Source organism: Dysidea avara, chromosome 1 (assembly GCF_963678975.1).
Source record: "Dysidea avara chromosome 1, odDysAvar1.4, whole genome shotgun sequence".
Taxonomy (NCBI): domain Eukaryota; kingdom Metazoa; phylum Porifera; class Demospongiae; order Dictyoceratida; family Dysideidae; genus Dysidea; species Dysidea avara.
Window position 1 is genome coordinate 48,279,492 of NC_089272.1, and position 20,325 is coordinate 48,299,816.

Sequence of the window (20,325 nt, forward strand, 5' to 3'; positions counted from 1 at the left end):
CACGCGTTATCATCAGGTAATTATCTGGCTTTAAAGGTATGCTATATTCAGGTAATACCTGACAACTGGTAGCGCGCCCCAGTATACTCATTGTAGAGGTTATTCGTATACTTAGTATACGTAGGATGCTGAAACGTGCATACTAGTAACGGATTGTGGCTGGCTCTTGGCCCAGGCTACTGATCTTTTAAGGATGTGAGACTGATGTCAACACGAATAACTTAATAAATACGTTCCTGGATGGGTAGCTACCAAGTTTCCTGCTTGAGTCCTGGTGAGTGAAATGATTGCCGGCCAGAGTGGCCGGCGTGCATGTGCATGATGTGTCCTATTTTGATGCACTTGACATCCTCATTTTCTGAGGTTTTTCTGAGATTTGTGCATAACTGAATAGTAGTGAGTCAGGACTTGAATAGGCTTTCATTTTGGAGATAATACACTTATCAATGTTTCCCCACTACTATGAACAAGGGCAGAGGTGGGGATAAGTGGAGATCACATTAAAAGTTCTAATCTCCACTACCTGGTGGTCTTGCTATCCCCTACTATTCCCGTGGTCTTCGGTCTTCATGCTCGGCTTGGAACTACATCACTCAACATATCTTTTGACATACATGATCTAGTAGACAGCACGTGAGCCTTGCATGCAAAAGAGACAGAACTTAATGTGAGAATAAATCTCAGTATTTGAAAGTAAAGACAGAGCGATAAAGCTCAACAAGATATCACCTGTGGTTAAATGCCCCACTACCTGGGGCAAGGTTGGCGGCTGATTCCCCCACCTCTACTCGTGTTTATAGTAGTGGTACAAAGCATTGATAGGTGCATTATTCCTATGTACTGATTCAATCCTCAGTACACCAATTGCAAGGATTAGTCTGCATAAACCTTATCTCCATGACCAGTAAGTTCCCTGCGGTGTTACAATGCTGTGATCAGTATGTGGTTGTGTATTTAAGATACTGTGGAATTACTGACCGTTTGCTATACAAGGGGGTGGTACTCCAAAGTATTGTGTACTATGACTATGCCTATGATCTTCATTCTTGGTCAAAGTGCCAAATAGGCCTTGACATTAAAAGGACGCTTAACTCTTAATTAGTCAAATTCTCATAAAACTCACATTCACATTGTATTTCTAACACACATGTGACTTTATAGTTGTCCTGTGAGCTACTACAAAAATTCCTTTTGACATTGATTTCGACTTAGGATGAAGATCACACTACACAATAGATTGTAGTGTCACTCATCTGTGAGTTGCAGCACTCTTAAATTTGTACATGAGATCAACTGTACCTTGTGCACAAACAAGTATCTTCAATAGCAGGCCTTCATCTAGTCGGGGGGCAAAGGAAGGTTTTATGAGAGTGGGGGAGGGCAGTAGTGTAAAGATCCATGTGTGCATTTAGGTCTGGGGACATGCTCACCAGAAATGTTTGTATTTTAGACTCTTGGAATGCTTTTGGTACATCCTCAGGTACCTGAGAATAACATGCCGCTGTGTTTTGTTGCTCCTGGTGCATTCTCAAGTATCTGCGAATAACTTGCCAGTTGATTTTTGCATTTTAGGTGCATTCTCAGGTACATGCTGCTCTAGGAATTTTTTTGTATTTTAGACTTTCTAAGATTGCTTTTGATACATTCTAAGGCACTTTGATTTAAACTATTGAAGGGGGGGTGGGGGATAGTTTGTCAAGGTGGGGGGGCAGGGGTGGATCCATGAGTGGCAAGGAGAGGGTCACAAACAAGCTAAGTAAGATGCTAGGTAACAGTTTTATTTATTTATTGTATATTATCCACCTAATTAAGGACCCACTACTGTAAGCCTGTGTAGCACCTCATTTGACTTTGATTTAAGGTGAGTTTGTAATAAATGGTCATGGTATGCATACAGTGTACTTCTTGAGTGATCACTTGATTTTGGCCTGAGAAAGTTTAGCAATTCTGAATCAATTAAAAGATATATGACTCCTCCACAAAGGGAAGGAGAAGGGTGCATTTTGTCCCAAATGCCCCATGCATTAGTTGTGGGGATGAGGGTCTCTCTAGTACTAAACTTTCGGACCTTACTAGCTTAAAACCCTTCTATTCAGATACAAGCTACGAAAACCTTATTATTTTGTATGAAATTATAAATTTTCGTTTTCAAAATTAGTCGTTTACATGTAATTCTGTAGTTACATCAATAAACAACAAAACAACCATAGACAACTATATCTATGATTGCAAAGTTGCATAGACTAAAGTGTGTGGTCAAAGTGGGTATTAATAGTAAATTTTATCCCCCATATGTAGCATATACCTTTTGAAGATGGTGATGTATGTGAAAACAGGACATGTGAGCACGTATATTGGCCTACATTTTTGTACTTTCATCACTCTTTACATTATACATATTATTCTATTCTAGTAATAAGATATGACCTGTTGTGTGATGGTGTGTAGTTTGTGCCCACGTGCCTTATTTTTGCATCTGGGGTACAGTCACATATACAAATAAAATTACTTGTACAAAAACATAGTAAGTATATATAGTAGCATGTTATTCAATTATGTTATTCAATTTAAGGAGTCCAGGGTGGTGATTTTGAAGTGGTATTGTAGCATGGAAAAGGATTGTTGATAATTTATTATATATTGAAATTTTGTGAGTATTACAGTCCCAGCGCTACATCTGACATTTTCTACAAGTGGAAATTTCCTTCAAAAGTTTCTATACATGCAATAGACCCTGGTAATGAATAGGAGTCGTATTCCTTGCTTGACATAGAGAACTTGTGCCATGTAAATTAATATCCATCACCTTCCAAATTACATGTTAACAGTCCACTGTGCCATGTAATATAAAATTGTACATATTATATTGATGTGACCTACATTTCTAGCATACTAGATGCACAATGAAATGTCTGCTGATGCTTAAACTTTGAAACATCTTCTTGGAGATCCTTACATCTTGTGAGCTATGTATAATTCTGTAAACTTGATTCCAGTTACGTATAGTTTGGGCCTAAAACTCTGTTTCATTGATCATTGACCCACTATTTTATAGCCTTGACCATTGATGCATTCGCAATGCAAGTGGACAACTTAAAAATATATCATCATTGGGCTGCACAGTTTGTTACTAATAATACGTACATGGTAAAAAAAATAGAACTAATACAGTAGTTAGGCACCAAGACCAAGGGAGAACATAGTCTGGCAGCGCCCTTCCCTTCACTTTTAGAGTAAGGGTCTGGTAACCGTAGTATACGGTATTTGTGCTACCAGAATTCAAATGTGGTTTCAAATTGCGCGTGACATAATAATTTACCTGTTTTCAGGCTGTTGTAACTCGGCAAAGAAAGCACAAAACTTAATACTTCTCAACGTAGGTCTACAGCGTGTATATCTCGGAGTCTCGCTCGGAGAGTATCAGCTGCTTTCCAACTATCCCAAATTCAGTAACTATGGTTATTGTGTTATTCATGATGCAAACTACACGTTTTATGTCACAAATACTTATTTAAACTGGATATTGCAATTTGATTGGCTCTACCACTATAGTGGTAGTAGCACAAGTACCCTATACTACGGTTACTAGACCCTTACTCTAAAAGCGAAGGGGCGGGCGCTGCCAGACTAGGGAGAACAAAGTAATTTAGTACTATCATAGACTAGAGGCAGTAGCATCCCAAGTGCAGTATAACAGTGCTACTGAAGGACTACTAGATTAGCAGTTTGTCTTTGTGTTGTAATAGTTTATCATGTACAAAATTGCTTGAGGGCATGCATGTGACTAAGTGGGCATGTGAAAGTGATAAGTGATTTAGTAAACCTCTAAATGAATATGATGTTGTCTAAAATAATACTAAACCAGCTTGGCCAGGCGACCTGAAAGGAGGCCTGCATGAGTAATGGTCAGATGACCTGACCAATTCAAATATAACTGACACAACATTGTAACTTATCATAGAAGATGTGCCCAAACACCTTAAAGAGCAGTGATACTGTGTCAAAAATGTGTTCTTGAGTCCTGCTGTGCTAGAAGCAATTTAAAGTTCAGCTCTATTATCTATGGCTGTTTAGTCATTTGTTGTATAATCAGTATAAATAACTGTCTACACTATGTTGCTAGTAAGGAAGCATTATAGTGAGAACAATAATTGTTACTGAACTTATGACACCTGTCACACATGGTACTTCTATCAGCCAGTAGCTGATGATGTTAAACACACTATGTGCTGCCAATGATTGTGAGCAGCACAGAAGTTATTCAATAAGTAGCAACCACGCAATAATGCTTTTAAATACTACCAACAGCAAATATAAAAATATACATGATGCCCTGCAGCTGTGGGATGAATCAAAATTGTTAACATAAATAGGTAAACATGGCTATGATTCTGCATGTGTAAAGTAGCGGCTCCTACACTTTTGTTTTTTTTTAGTCAACAAAAATAAGTCTGCTTTCAGTAAGTGTGTGCATTCTGCTGAAATCCTTATTGTGGGCCTGATAACACAACATCTGTTGGTGATGTGGCTTCCCTTTGGTGAATTTGTAGACAAGACAAGGTGAGGGGATTTTCTCACCTTGCTTTTGTTGTAATTAATTGTGGTTCCAACAGCTCCAGGTTTGCACACCTGGCCTAAATGACTAAACAGTTGAAGTTAATTTGGTTGTCATCATTTGTGATCATGTGCCATATGCTATACATTTGGGGTTGCGTATTGGAGGATGAATTAGCAGAACTGTACATTCCATGGTTACTGTACACATACAAATTTTCAAAGGACATAATTTTCATGGATTTTGCAGTTGCTTTGCTTTCCGCAACATTTTCATCTTTGAAAATTAATGATTATCAAGGTTAGTTCTATGCTTTCTAATAGATAACCTCAGTGAGAAATGACTGATCCTCAAAATAAAACCGCGAAAATCCTGAAATTCATCGATCCCAAAAATTACATACTGTACCTCAAAAATTTGTACATATATGGTGGTATATTATTTGGTCATTCGCTTTAAGAAAAGTGCTGTATCCGAACAATGAAACATCCAGACTCTTTGCCTTAGAACATTTAGAAACCACCTAAAATCAATATACTGTATTATACACAAACAGGTAGAATGTACCCACAAACACGAACCTGTCTTTCATGTCAAATGATACGTACAGTAAATTTAGATCACAGCAGATCATTAGCTAGTTTAAATCAGGTGTTTAAGTAACTTGCCATGCACAAATGCTGTATACATCACTGTCAAAGTAGTACCAGTCTTTAATAAATAGCATGATGGTATAAACTCAGGTTACTACAAAATTATGTTGCCAGATATAAGCATAATAAACAGGAGATGTATGCAAATTGTGTGTAAAATCATCAATTCTAAAAACCAATTTCATAAACATGTTATAGAGAAATCTATTAGATAGCCCCCATGCAATGTTCATTTATTTATTATGAGCCACTTGATCAGCCCTGCCTCATGGTTTTTCTTGTAAGCTGCTTTTCTCCCCAAGCTCACGAGTGATATAGCACAAATATCCTGATACTTAAACGTACTGATTTTCCAGATCACTTTATGGGTGAAGTTGGGACCTCCCAAATGTCCACATTAAAAGGTTTCCACGTAACAAATCATTTTGTTGTTTGATTATCAACTAGCAGTGGAACCTGTTAATAATGTTAATAATAGACACTTAATCATATGTGGACACCTGTAAAATCCAGAGTCTGGACATTTTGTAATGGTCTCAAAGTATCCCTTAGCATATAAATCGACCATGATAAAGAGGAAGCTTTGAACCATTTTTATTGCAATGTTATACTACACCATATTAATTCTAAAAGAAAGTTAAACTAATATAGCACCATTGCTTACTTTTGCTTAGCTTTTTGTTGTGTAAGAAACATGTTTATGTTATAAAATATTTTCCAGTTTTTCTTCCACAACGTACTACAATATTTATACCTTCAATCTTTCTACACAAATTGTAATCATTGATATACCAATAGCCGGTATAATAACACAATATTGTAGTTGTATACAAATGTTGGTATCATGAAAATCATAATAAGTTGTAATTTCAAGCTAAAAAACAAAGAGCATTTTTCAGAAATTTATCAGGTATGGATGGTTTACTGGTACATAGGTAGGTGCAGTCAAGCCCAAATATCCCATCAAAAAGTTTTAATGCACTACGTACAAGTATCTCAAAGACTTTCACAGGACTAGTAACCTGTAGAAGGTTGTACCATGTCTCGCAGGTGAAGGTATGGGCACCTGAAGTCCCATATGGACCTTCACCCACTATGTGATACATGGACAGTTGGCATTTACTTCCCCAGTGACACCAGGCTGCCAGGTCCCCATTGAACAGCTGAATAGACTGGAGTAATGTAAGTAAAGTTTCTTGCTCAAGGAAACACCAAAATATCAATTGGTGTAACCAGACATCGAACCTATAGAACCTTAATTTTCCATTATCAGGCTGATGCTCTAGCCACTTGGCCTGGTATTACACACACGCACGCACACACACACACACACACACACACACACACACACACACACACACACACACACACACACACACACACACACACACACACACACACACACACACACACACACACACACACACTCGCTCACTCTATTTAACAGGCATGCAGGTAAGGCTCTATATATTAGTGAAAAACTACACACATTTGGTGAGTTTAAACTCTTAATTATGCACTCATACTGTTGAATAGACAAGACTACAGTTTGTATGTGCCTCTAATATGCAAGACCGAGAATGTGGTGTACATGTATATCGCTAATGATGCTTAATGGTTGAAAAGGTACTTGAGCAAACTTAATGTGAGTCCAGTAGTCCATTCTAGTAATCCAGCCCAGTACTCTAGTGCAGTAATCCAAAAGTCCAGTCAAGTGAATGGGTATACATCCATAAACTTTATGTTTGCTTGTTGTAAGATCTACATGACAAGTACTGAGTATCATTACAAATATCAAAAGTAAATGCTGAGTTGGGAGTTGTAGTTAATTGGTGTGACTACAGTTGCACCATATAGGAATTAGACCACAACTCCACAGTAATTTGTGTACACGTGGCCACAATAAACTAGTCATCTTGCTATCCCAAACTCTGTGAGAAATGTATATACTCAAGATTTTATACATACTATCTTTTGGAGTACCTAGTCTGATGTATATAATATTATCTGCATGGAGGCACTTCTTATATAAACAGACTTTATTTCCATTTTAGGATGTGTAAGACAGTCATCAGCCAGCATATGCCATTTGTTCACCAAGTGAAATTAGCTGGCATACATATAACCTGAAACTTTTGTGAAAATATATTGAAGTAATAGCTTGTGTATAGGGGTAGAAATATTAACTAATCCTTTATATCCCATGCAACTTACTTTTTGTAAAATTAGCTAACTATAAATTAGGTTATAACTGTTAGTTTCATGTCCTTGTTTGTTACCATTTCACCCAGGGGAAGAATATAATGTATGCAATGGAAATGGAAAACGGAAAAAAGTCAAATCTTCATGACATGTATATTAGGGTAAAACTCTTACTTAGTGGCCACCTCCCAAAAACAGCCTCATTACAAAAACCACTTCTGTACAAGGTCATAAGATGACAAAGGCACACTTATATCCAAGAACATTACAGTGACTACCTCCTTACAATAACCACCTCTTTACAAAGACCACTTCTTAAGATTTCATAGCTAAGCTACAAACATGTATTGTATGTATGACTTATTCACTAACTCACCTAGAAAATGATAGGTACTTATGGTCATCTTTTGAGACTGCATTTTCTTTGATACAGTTATAGTTTACAACACTTTATGAGAATATCCATTACAAACCAACCAACTGATTTATGGTACAGATGGTCTGATCAGACCAAAATATGGAGGATGATATTGACCTTACCATGGGGTCATAAAGAGGAGATACACCATTAATTTTCTGGGGTGTACATATTTTACACATTATAGTATAGGTCCTGGAGTATACCTGGCTATAGTAATGGGTTGGGATTATGATGAATATATGTAATTGTATACAAATTCATTATTACGTTCGGTTTTTGTAAAGAGGTGGTCATTATAGGTCATTAAGTATGCCTTTGGCATCTTCTAGACCTAATTGCAATATGGTCTTTGTAATGAGGTGGTCTTTGTACAGAGATGGTCTTTGTAATGAGGTGGTCTTTGAGAGGTGGTAACTAAGCAAGAGTTTTACCCTAGTGTATACATGTAATGAAGATTTGACCTTTTCCGATTTCTATTTTCTGTTTCCAGTTTCCATTTCCACTGCTTCCAATTCCCCAAGTAGGTGTTTGGTTTTAATGCATGATTACTAGATACTATGTAACCATTGTTGTAACATAGGTACAGTACAGAGAAAAGTAGCTAGTTATCCCAACGGACTGCATATATAGACAACTCATAATTTTAAAATCCTGCGTGATGTTTCTATTCTGAAAGTCAAATGTTACACAAAATGTTCTGTACTGTGCATGTACATCTGTACATGTATTGTGTTCATATGTAGTAACTGCATGTCTATATTCAATTTATTCATGATGGTGGATGTTAGTGACCCACATGATTTTATTTAATAGATTAAAGTGACATGATGAGATTTCAACAGTTTAGTGATGCAGGCCATTGATGCTTGTTTTACATACTTAGGTAAGCTATAGTTTATATACAGTGCAGTTGAGTATGCCATTAAGTATAACTAACAGGTCATTCTAAGGAGACATGGAAAGGAACTCTTACTGCAGCACTGCATCAAACAGCAATACAGCAGTTACGATGTTGCATATTTAAACATTCTGTGTATACATATTCAGTGTACATGTGATAGAAGTGTATTTATATTGATGCAAATTAAACCAATACATGCCGTAGTTGTACTTTTTCAAATATAATAGATCTGCTATGCTGTAATATACTGGCACAACAGTGTGGGCAGATAATATCATGTGTGTTTTATAAGAGTGATTGCAAGTTCAACAGCATGTACTGTGTACAAGTATATCATGCACTGTAAAACATAATAATTATGCAGAGTACTAGTGTATAGTACATATGGTTATAACCTTAGTGTAATCACTTAAGTGTATATAGTATTATTTTATCATAAGGTATTAAACATTATAATTACTATACATGCATTCTGCAATTGCATCATTGGCAGATCTTTACTGTATTATATTGTTATCGATCGATGGTGAACTTCATATTAATAATACGTATCTTAAACACAACATTGTAACACTGATGCATGCACAAGTGTGTAATTATATATTGTAGTAACCGTGCATGCATGGGTTTATTGCTGCATATGCATGTGCCTATATAATTATATAATTTATATAGCTTTATAACCTATATAACTCTTTACATGTACTGTTGCAAGCATGGTTACAGTAGTTGCAAACTATAATGCATTGTTATACGAACTGTAATATTATAATTATGGTCTATATACAATTATTATTATTATATATCTGTTAAAGAAATCAATGGTTATAATTACGAAAGAGTCCATATGTGTCTGGGTATCTGTGCCATTATGTATTTTAGCTTAAACTTTCTAATAAAACAATCGTTTTGTTGATTGCTTGTATCACTTCATGTATGATATTCATGGAGTCTATCCAAGTATGTAAATCAAAACATGCATATATAGAAAGAGTAAACAAAGTTAAATTAAATATTATACAATTGAAGAAATTTAATATGCTTGAGTCTATTCTATCGCAATCAGGTCGGTGACATGCATACTACTGGTCTATATATTATTATCTAGCTATCATATCAGTAAGCCATGTATTACAATGAGTCATCCATCTCTTCAGCCTAAGTATGCAAAGAGTATGCTGCTAGGGGGAGGTGGTTAATTGTATACTTTTAATGAAATAAAAGTAATAACCAAAAATGTAAGATTAAAAAAATGCTTTGGACCAGTTGGTTAATAATCCATACATGCTCCTACATAAACTACTGGCCTTATACTGAAACTGAAAGGCCAGGATACAGATAGTGTATACGTAATTATCTGTATTATAATTTTATATGTATTTAAATGATGATACTTCCCTTGAGATTATCCATACCTAGATCTGTTATAGTTAGCTATAATGTATTTAATTTTAAGAATAGCGTAATTTTCAAGAGTAGTTGTGTGCATAATTGTGACATCTTCAACATTATTTCAGCAATCTTTGTGAAAGAGTTACAAAGAACTACTATTTGTGACTGGATTTATGAAAAAAGGGTCTTCCACACATCCAATTCCATAAACTTGGGAGACCATTCCTTAGTGCTCAAGTAACATAATTATTATCCTGAAACTTTCACCATATATTCAGCTATGTTGGTGCTCATTTCTGACCAAATTTCAAGTCAATAGCTCTTTCCATTCTAAAGATATGAATTGCCAAAAATGGCAAACTGGATGTGTGTGGAAGAGTAGGAAGACCCCCTTTTGCAAATCCGGTCACATTTGTACATTTGGTATGTGGTTAGTAGATTGCTTGCAACAATCACATCATTCCACCTTTCCATAGTCACAACAATGCCACATACTACCACTGACTACACATGCATGGCACTTTTATGCTGACACAAGTAGAAAGGTCATCAGTGATATCAGTTGAAATTCATCATACCAGGTCTCCAAACAAGCCTTAGGCCTGGATCTCCAGTAAGCACGTACACTGCCTTTGGATCCTTACTGTGTACACATAAACATAATGTACTGACTTATGACTAATGTGAGGAATAAAACAATCACAATGGAAAATTTAATGTATACATGATGTGTAAACAGTTTACAATAACACAATACAGACACAACATTCACACTGTAAATGTCAAAGTAGCACTATAATTGTTCTCAGATGTATACAGCAACGTTGAATCACCATTTTCTGTTTCTCCTATAAGTAGAAATATACGTATATCTGTAACCACAACATGTATGTAGCTTACCTAGCTCAATATGTATAAGCATCTTGTCTTTGCAGTCCCATCAGAATAATTTTACGTCTAATGTAGAAACAAACAGATCTTATACACTGTACATGCAAAGTGAAATATGCATGTAGCAAAATACACAGTACCGTTACAGTAAACTTTAAACATTGAAAATATTAAGTCATCTAAACCTTCAATGAAAAATCCCTTTACTGTTAAATTACTTTGACAAGCAGAGTACTGTAGTAGTAAAAAAAACAATTTCAACGAAAAGTGAACTCATGTTTGCATAGAAGAGCTGTAGCCACCACACATGCACCTACTGCCTAATTTTACTTGGCAGCTGCATCTGAGATGTATTGACAGACATTGACATGAATGACTCACTCAGCAGCCACCTCCTTAACAACCTCTCTGTATGTAGTGGCCACCTCCTTAACCACTTCTCTATACTGGCCACCTCAAATAGTTTCCAAACACAGCAATGGTGTACTACATGACATGTTTTCTAAAGCAAATTCTTTAGCCAGTAAACGGTTCATTACAAAGTATTTTTGTGATGGGTGTGTCCACCCACCATTCTAGTTAAAGTGCTTCGCAGCACACAAGGAAAGCCCCATTCATTGCTCTCAGAGATCAGCCATCCTCATTCAAGTTATCATAATGAGAATGAAGGTTGAAACTTTTCACACTTGTTTACAAGCATGATGTGGACAGGCAAACATACAATCATACTACACAGAAACATGTGGTTTTCCTATATCCAATTTCAGGAAACCAGGTTCATGCCCACAGCTGGCCTACAGCTTAACAGCGCATCGGGTTAGAGTTACTAAACAAACTTTAAAATATTTTACAGAGGAATTAATTTTATGATAACTGCTTTGTAGAAATCAATGATCGAATTTCATAGCTTGCAGGCAAATGCCAGATAGTGACAGGGGACTGATACACATTGTTAATTTTATATATGTCATACCTGATGAATGATACCTTCATTCATTTTCCTTACTCACACTCACTGAAGTACCACAATCCACCTACATAAACCACAGCATGTTATGAGCTGTAACACACTGACTAGTGTATATATATATATCTGGCTACACTGCCATTAAATAGATTACTGCATGTCAAACAGCTTACCACGCCTTCAGGCACAATATAACATGCTCAAAATCTAGGTTTATCTAATCGCTATGCATTGTTCACGTGCAGTGATTTAACGAGCACGATTATTTTGTCACATGAGGATGCATAGTTGCCATGGCGCCAGTGTTATCGCAAGAAAACCAGACGCTTTTGCCGAACCTACAACAGAAACAGCCGTGAAATGAATAATAGTCTAAATAGAGTTAGAAAAGGCCCTCAGTAGCGCCCTTGCTTCACTCGTGCGTTACACCCCGGGCATTCAGGTTTATAAATTTCATTGACTCCGCATTGTGCCCGTGTAACTGCTTTAGACCCCATTTAACATTACTCAGATTACTTACCTCATCCACAGCTGTTTCTGCTGTAGGCTTGGCAAAAGTGGCTGGTTTTATTGTGATAATACTAGCACCATGGCAACTATGCGTCCTCATGTGACAAAATAATCTATTTAGAGTGTAACGTGAAATAGAGCCTAAAGCAGTTATACGGGCACAATATGGAGTCTATGAAATTTATAAACCCTCAGGCCCATAGTAGCACCCTCGCTTCGCTCGTGCACTACAACCCGGGACTTCGGGTTTATAAATTTCATAGAATCCACATTGTGCCCGTATAACTATTATTTAGGGCCCAACTTAAACAAGTATGACAAAACACCTACAAGGACTTGCAAGTGATTACAGTTCAGTATGGATTATAGGGTAATTGCCCGTGAAATCAGCACCATCATAAAGAATTAATGCTAATTGCATTCTTGAATTTTTAAATTATGGAAAGAATGTTTTAATGGAGTATGAAGGATTATAATTAAGACTCCCTTGGCAGTCCTCACTTTGTTATTAGCAGTGCTGTCTTCTCTGGTGGCTGCTTATCCTCCATTTCATACTTGAAATTATTTATCACATGACAAAGCTTCCAATAGACCCAGCTTTGACAAAAAGTAAAAACTACACTCACACATTCACAGGGAAATATTTTATGGTAATTTTATGCATTGATACTCATATCCTACATGCATTCATGTCAGCAACAATTTATTTGCTGGCAACCAAAAAAAAACAGTTATTGTAATGTACTCAACAAAATAAAGGCTATAGAACTATTATTATATATATATATGCCTGCAAAAGTAGTTTGTTCTTAGCTGTGCTTGTGCTAACACAAATCACACAGCTGTCCCAATCTTCATCCGATTGAAACTATCATCACCATACATACATATGGTAATACCTGGCCTTAAATAAAGGCCAGAGGAAAGCTACGGTCACTCATGAGAATGACAATGAATGAACCGGCTGACCATTAACTTATAAGTGAATGAGCATAATGCATCTCATGGACTAGACCCATGGACTCACTGACGGACAGGGCTTGAAACAGGAAATGTTGGAGACTGTTTTCATGAATACTATATACGCACCAATATTTTCAAAAGATGATGCTAGAAATCTTAGTTAGGGTACACAGTTGCCATCGATTTAAACTACAACCATAACAAATGCACTTGTAGCTAAAAGTACCTACTGCCACGGGCGTAGGCAGGGGAGTTCAGACGAACCCCCCTTTCAGAGGCAGAATTTTTTAAAATCATACCAAGTCTTACAGCCCTGGAGCTCTCTGGTAGCTACTTACCCCACTGGCTCCTCTGTACTACTCTTGAGGGTCACATCACATTAATGCTGAACCATTGCAAATTTTATCTATTACATCACGTGATCAATTGCGCACGTGATCAATTGCGCACGTGATGCATGGTTGAAATGGTGTGAGTGAAATAGTGAAGGACTGTGTTGAGACATATTACAAGGCAGCTGCTGCTAAACTTGAGTGGTCGTGTTATACATGTGTCAGGTTAGAACAAACTGTGAATTGTTGATGCATATTTAACTGAAGAATGGTTTGTTTATTTTGTTACTTGTTGTGGGCACGTGATGTCTCAAACATATAGGAGTACAAGCCAAGACCATCAACAGGAGGACTGGCAGAGAATAATGTATGCCTGGAAAGAAATATTGCCAACTGCTAAGGGACTCGAGTGTGGAGGGCTTCCATGTGCTATGAAATTGAAGTTGGCTGTCAGTATGCTGTCTGGAAGTGAAGATTAGTTAGTTTTACAGTTGGTTTATAGTTTCATAAGCTGCATAAACAGCAGTGTGTAGCTTTTAGTTAGTTAGATGCACAAACCACACCTTTCGATGTTACTGCTTAAGGGCACATTTTATCTATACTTCATTTTCGTTCAAACATGGTCTAGGGGAAACACCCAGGCCTTCCCCTTAAGGCATTCCACTTTAACTCCAAACCCCTTCAAAAATATCCTGGCTACGCCCCTAATTGCTCCATCACCAAAGCTAAAAATCTACTATTATACCAAGTGCTGTAGTAATGAAGAAACCAGATATACAAATTTATGAATACTACAGCATTACTGTATTGTCTAATCAAATACTCCATGCATGATTTTTTGAAGACTAAATAGCAAAAATTGTGAAACAATAATATACATTGCAAGAACTATGTAGATACCGTATGGATTATGTGTAAAGCTCAGTCTATGTGTCCTGTCATCCAGTTTGTAAGCAAAATACACCACACCAAGTGAATGAGTGAGTAGGGTGACAACAGCTGATGCATGAGGATTGGGGTCACCAGTGTACCCCTCAGCTGAGCACCTTATCGTGGTTTGATTTGAAAATTATATTGGGCTTACTCCATTGCTAGGAATCCTACCCAAACACAAAAGAAAAATATAGCCACTACATACATAAACAACCCATAGCAGAAAAATCTCAAAATGTAACGAATAATTATTCTATGGCAGAACTATTGTTAAGCATATCAGACAAGCAATGGACTGGACCTAATGGGGATAATGTGTACTTTGTGGATAGTGAGTATAGGGTTGGAAGGTTTTTAGGTATTAGTAGTTAAAAAGGTATTTTTCAGATACCAAAGTGATTTTCTAAAAATACCGAATACCGAATTTGATGTAGTAATTAATTTTTGGTGGTTTAGTGATGACCATGCGTACATGAAGTCAAGCCTCATACAACCATAATTACGCTGTGGACAAGCACAGAGCTGTGAGTGCATGTTGAAGTATTCACAATGGTTTTTACTTTTTGGGATACTTCAAAACTTACTTTGCGGCACAATATTATTGTTGTTTCATTTGTTTCTTTTAAAAAAATGTGGGTATAAGTGCAAATCATAGCTTACCCAAGTTTAAAGGTATTTAGTGATACCGAAGTATTTCTCCTAATACCGTACCGTTCTTCAAAAATGCAATACCTCCCATCCCTAGGTGAGTATATACAATGCACAAATTGTTTTGATTATTCTAATTACTTACTTCAAATACACACACACACACACACACACACTACAGAAATAAAAAGAAGGTCACCAGCAGCTAAGCAAAACACAGCAGCCAAGTGAAACACAGCTGTTGCTCCCCAGCGAATTAGCACTGGGAAGCCTCAGTTACTTGAGTTTGGTGCAGGAAAATCCTCTTGGTGCAGCACTCGTAAGCCACACAAGGATTGCCCAAGTCTCACAGAGAGAAGTCACAGAACCTGAAGTTCCACAATGACCCCTACACCCCTAAGAGAGACAACGACAGTTGGGTATTAGCTTCCCCAGAAAACACCAGGTACCCATTAATGTTAGAGCTGCTTCCCCAGTTGACACAAGGTCACCAGGTCTTCATTTTACAGCCGAGTATTCAGGAGCAATATGGGTAAAGATTTTTGTTTAAGAAAGCAACAACAACAACAACAACAACAACAACAACAACAACAGCTTAGCATAACCGGGCATGACCCTTTTGATTAACAGGATGATGTTCTAGCCACTTGGCTGTTCTGCCTCTCTCTCTCTCTAATGCACACACATACACACACATGCACGCAGTGAACCAGCACTGGAACACCTGTACATTACCCAGGTGATATGAGTCAACACCAGCAAATATCCTGAGACAGGACCAGTTACTCACAGGAGACTGTATCATGTCTCACAGGTGAAGGTATGGACACCCAAAGTCCCATTCACTCACTCTGCGATACATGGACAGCTGGCATTTACAGCTGGCATTTACGTATACCTCCCTGGTTTATACCAGGTGGCCATTGATGTAACAGCTGGGTGGACACTAGACACACAGACACACTACACACCTGTACTATCTGCTTTGTCAGTAGATAAGGTTGGGTTCAAAGGCTAACCTGTGCCAATAGTGGCAAATACAATGAATAACACATTATAATCTCACTTGAAATTATATATTATTCATGTAAGCATGGACGCAGTTGTGCACTCTGTAAGTATCATATTAAAGTTTAAAATTTCTGAAATGAATTTTAATGAATTGAGGTAATGCCAGGGTCTACTGTTACTCTCCAATACAAGGCAAACTGAGAGGCTACATTTTTTCTTGATGTGTGCCAGACACATGACAATAAATGATGCTCTGCCTAAAATAGTGGTATACCAAGCAGAAAGTTACATAGCTGCATTACATAGCTACGAATATATACTTTCAAAACCGTATGCATGGTGTAGTCCTTGTAAAAGTGAACTCTAGTGGCTAACACTTTGCATATTGAGTTTGTGTGTGCATGTGTGTGTGTGGTTGGCGCATGCAGTGTGAAAGGTGGTCATTGGGTTGAGTCAGTTTTGTCTAACACGTACAATATCTCTTTTTTGTGATCAAAAAGTATCTGCTATACACTCTATTGCCTATAGTACCTGTAGTACCATGAAATTGCTCTGCTAAAAGGATAAATTAATATGCATGAATTTCTTGCCTACGTCATGATATACAGCAATAGAGGAAGCACTAAAATAGTTCTGGAAATGTGGCTTGTGATTTAACATTGAACAATCAAGGTGATTTAAACATTATTAATGACAAGCAGCCTTCAGATGCTAGCGAACCCAACTCAGTAGTTGAAATAAAAAATGAGTAACAATTCAAGAGTCAATAGTTTACTACAGTATCACGATGGGACAGAACCACGACATTTTCTACAGGCCTGAACATTTACATCAATAATAATGTGGTGTTTCCATAATGTTTTAATGAAATCATGACTGCTGCATTGCATGGTGTTGCACAGGCATGGACTGCAGGCGGAGCTGCGACTGTAGTTAACGTCTAGTGCCTTTCCCATGGTCAGAGTTTAAGTGGTGACTGTACAAGTCACTCCTTGCATCTGTGGTATCACAACATGTTTGCTAGTTCATGCAAGTACGGTGGGACAGGAAAATCCAAGGGAACATCATGAGACCTAGTCTCGTGCGTGTGACACCTATCTATGATCAAGCATATTGCAGGGTATGGATACAGTCGAGGATACAGCGTAGAGCATAGATAGTATCTATGCGTAGAGTAAGATGACACACTGCCTTAGGCCATTTACAACACACAAGCACTTTGAATTCACACTAAACTCACAATAAACTTCCAATCTCACTAAACTCCAATACACCCGGAGAGACAGTCAAGGCGCTACTCCTGACACCCGCATCCTTCAATATGGTAATAATAGCAGCGCTACCCAAACGTGCGACTATACACGGTGATACTATTCAGGTATTACCTGATATAACACGTGACTTTTCCTCAGATAACTACCTGAATATATTACGAGAATCGGGTGTCTATGTTTTCGGCATATGCAGCTAACTTTGAGTTTCTTGAATCTGTGCCCACACAGATTGACCTTTAGTAAGATTTGATACTGGGCAGGCAGCACTGGTGATGTTACCCAAGGGACTAGCTTTGTCCCAAAGAAAATCAACTCACATACGCAAGGCCATGACAAATTAATCTTAATGTGATCATGTAATATGCAATACTACTAGTAGTAATTGGTAAATACTCTAATAAAGCAGTCATATAAGTCAAATAATTTAGCCTCATGTTTTGATTTATTTTAGAGGAAAAGAAACATATGATAAAATTGGGGTATGGCCTGATTATTCAAAACTGTCATGACTATCACTTGAGCTTTAATTCAATGTGACACCATAAGTGAAATTCTCAAAATGCAATATGCACATGTATACAAGCCCCTATGAGTAAGAGGAACCTTCATAGACACCTATTTTATATTGGGGGGGGGGGGGGGGGGGTAATTCTCTGATAGTTTACGGAAGAAAACTGCATGTTCGTGATCTGTTCTAATATTAGTGGTGAGTCCTCGTTGCATACTTGTAAGAAGTTTCTGAGAAATTTCAAACCTGTAAGATTGTTAATAGATTTGTATATAAGGAATGACACATCCTTTCATATTATTTCTGGATTACATTAGGCTTTGCCTGTTTGTGGTAAACATTACAGTACCTTGTAAACAAACCACCATAACTTCCACATACTTTAGTTTACAGAAGTTGGTATATCAGATTCCTTGATGTCAGGCGAGTCCTGTGGTGTATTAGATTTTGTTCTGAGACAAACAGAATTGAGCCTTGTTCTGGTGAATTACGCATCATTAGGTGCGTAAATAAATGTTGGGAAAACAAGTTTTTTTGGTGTACTTCTCTCTAAAGTTGCCAGTTAAGACTCAGTACAGGTGAATTCTTAATCAGTACACTTCAACACATAAAATGACACTGAGTTTAGCAGATTTGGTTGAGGATAACAGGGATGTACTTTTGGGGGTTTTCTACCTGCGTAATTAATTTCTTTAACAGACTGTTGTATGGAGTGCGCACTATGCCTTAATCAAATGATGTTACAACAACAGTACAGGTGGATAAGGCAATTCAAGGGCTTTCTTTCTTTACATAATGTGCTGTAGAGATTATGGGTGCTAATGTTTGTACTTCTGTGGTTTCTGTATATTGTATAGTCAGAGAGGGAAACTTTAGTGATTTGCTACAAATTTTCCATTATTTACCAAGTACTTGTAGTACCTCAGATTAGCATCTTTATAGCTAAACATTGAGGTTGAATTTACCTAAGTTGATATTTCCAAATTCAATTTAGCTTGCTACTGGCCAAAATTTACCCCCGCCAAGTTCCCCCTATATGGTATAGCGCAAAAAGCGTTTGCTTTGACACAATATTTATGACCAATCAAAATTACACCTAAGGGTAAAGCCATAAAAATGCACCATCTACAGCCAGTGGAGCCAAACTACACATGTATACTCTTGACACCTTTATACTGTCACCATTAATCATGCATCACTTGTACATTTCTAAAACTGCTCAGTGTTGATTAATGAGTGGTAATTAGTTTCACTCTACCGGAATTGCAACTTACAAAAGCAAGTGAGAACATCCAACATATACATCACTTAATGGATGGTTCAGGTATATGTATTAAGTTATGGTATCTGAAGTTCATGGAATTGGGTGTGTGTGAAAGATCCCCTTTTTTGAAAATCCGGTCACATAATTATTATGTGACCCTATGGTAGACATTAGAGGTATTTGCAATTCCATGTGCAAAGTTAAACACTACTTCTTTATGTACATTCTGTTATATTTCACTAACAGAAACATGACCATGGCAACCATGTGGAGTTGGAAGGTTTTGATGACAAGACACTTATAGTCATGTCAGTACCAGTACCAGAAGTGACTTATTCACATGTGAAGGTTGACTTGAGGTAAGTACAGTAGTACAGTGTATACTGTAGACTTAAAGTGGGAAAATGAGTGGCCATTTTTTAACTTTGGCAAGTTTCAGTAAATTTTTTTGTATGCCGACCTAGCTACGTAAATAAATTATTTAGTTTTGTGTGGTCTTTGGATTAAATGGTGATTATAAGGATTGAGAGAAAATGAACTTTGTTGATGGCTTAAGCTTATTTCTTTGCATAAGTTTGGTATGTGGCCTGGCCTGCCCACTTGGTAGGAAATTCCACTCAAATGGTCCCATTTTGAGAAGTGACCGTGAAGTTACTTACACATGAAAAAATAATTGTGCATTTGTTTTCCCAGTTAAAAACACAATGATGTGGTGTGCCAGCTTTCTTTGGAGCAGTCCACTCCACTCCACTGTGTGTCTTGTTGTTTGTGTATTCAGTGTCTATACATGTATGGATGTTTGTTTACATAATTTTTTTTCATTTACAATATAAACAAGAAGCCTCCAGTTGCTTAGCTATTAATAATTTTGAACAACTATTTAATCTGTTGTTATTTTTG

The 20,325-nt window shown here is 37.2% G+C and overlaps 2 long non-coding RNA genes across 9 annotated transcripts; one reads left to right on the plus strand and one right to left on the minus strand.

The window, feature by feature from the left end:
* The first annotated feature begins 22 nt into the window (after positions 1 to 22).
* LOC136266263 (uncharacterized) lies at positions 23 to 8,924 on the plus strand. Of its 3 annotated transcripts, XR_010706011.1 has the most exons (6): positions 23 to 274; positions 1,162 to 1,255; positions 1,813 to 1,861; positions 2,299 to 2,341; positions 8,645 to 8,714; positions 8,771 to 8,924. It is a non-coding gene; the product is annotated as an uncharacterized lncRNA (long non-coding RNA). The 3 variants fall into 3 exon arrangements; XR_010706014.1 differs by lacking the exon at positions 1,162 to 1,255; XR_010706009.1 differs by lacking the exons at positions 1,162 to 1,255; positions 1,813 to 1,861; positions 2,299 to 2,341.
* A 1,884-nt stretch (positions 8,925 to 10,808) lies between these two features.
* Positions 10,809 to 17,798, minus strand: LOC136266275 (uncharacterized). Of its 6 annotated transcripts, none has more exons than XR_010706023.1 (6): positions 17,743 to 17,798; positions 17,620 to 17,679; positions 12,994 to 13,089; positions 11,989 to 12,049; positions 11,025 to 11,081; positions 10,809 to 10,972 (listed from the first exon to the last, which is right to left on the minus strand). It is a non-coding gene; the product is annotated as an uncharacterized lncRNA (long non-coding RNA). The 6 variants fall into 6 exon arrangements; XR_010706021.1 differs by adding an exon at positions 16,340 to 16,387 and having other exon boundaries at positions 17,620 to 17,758; XR_010706026.1 differs by lacking the exon at positions 12,994 to 13,089 and having other exon boundaries at positions 17,743 to 17,791.
* Between the last annotated feature and the right edge of the window lie 2,527 nt (positions 17,799 to 20,325).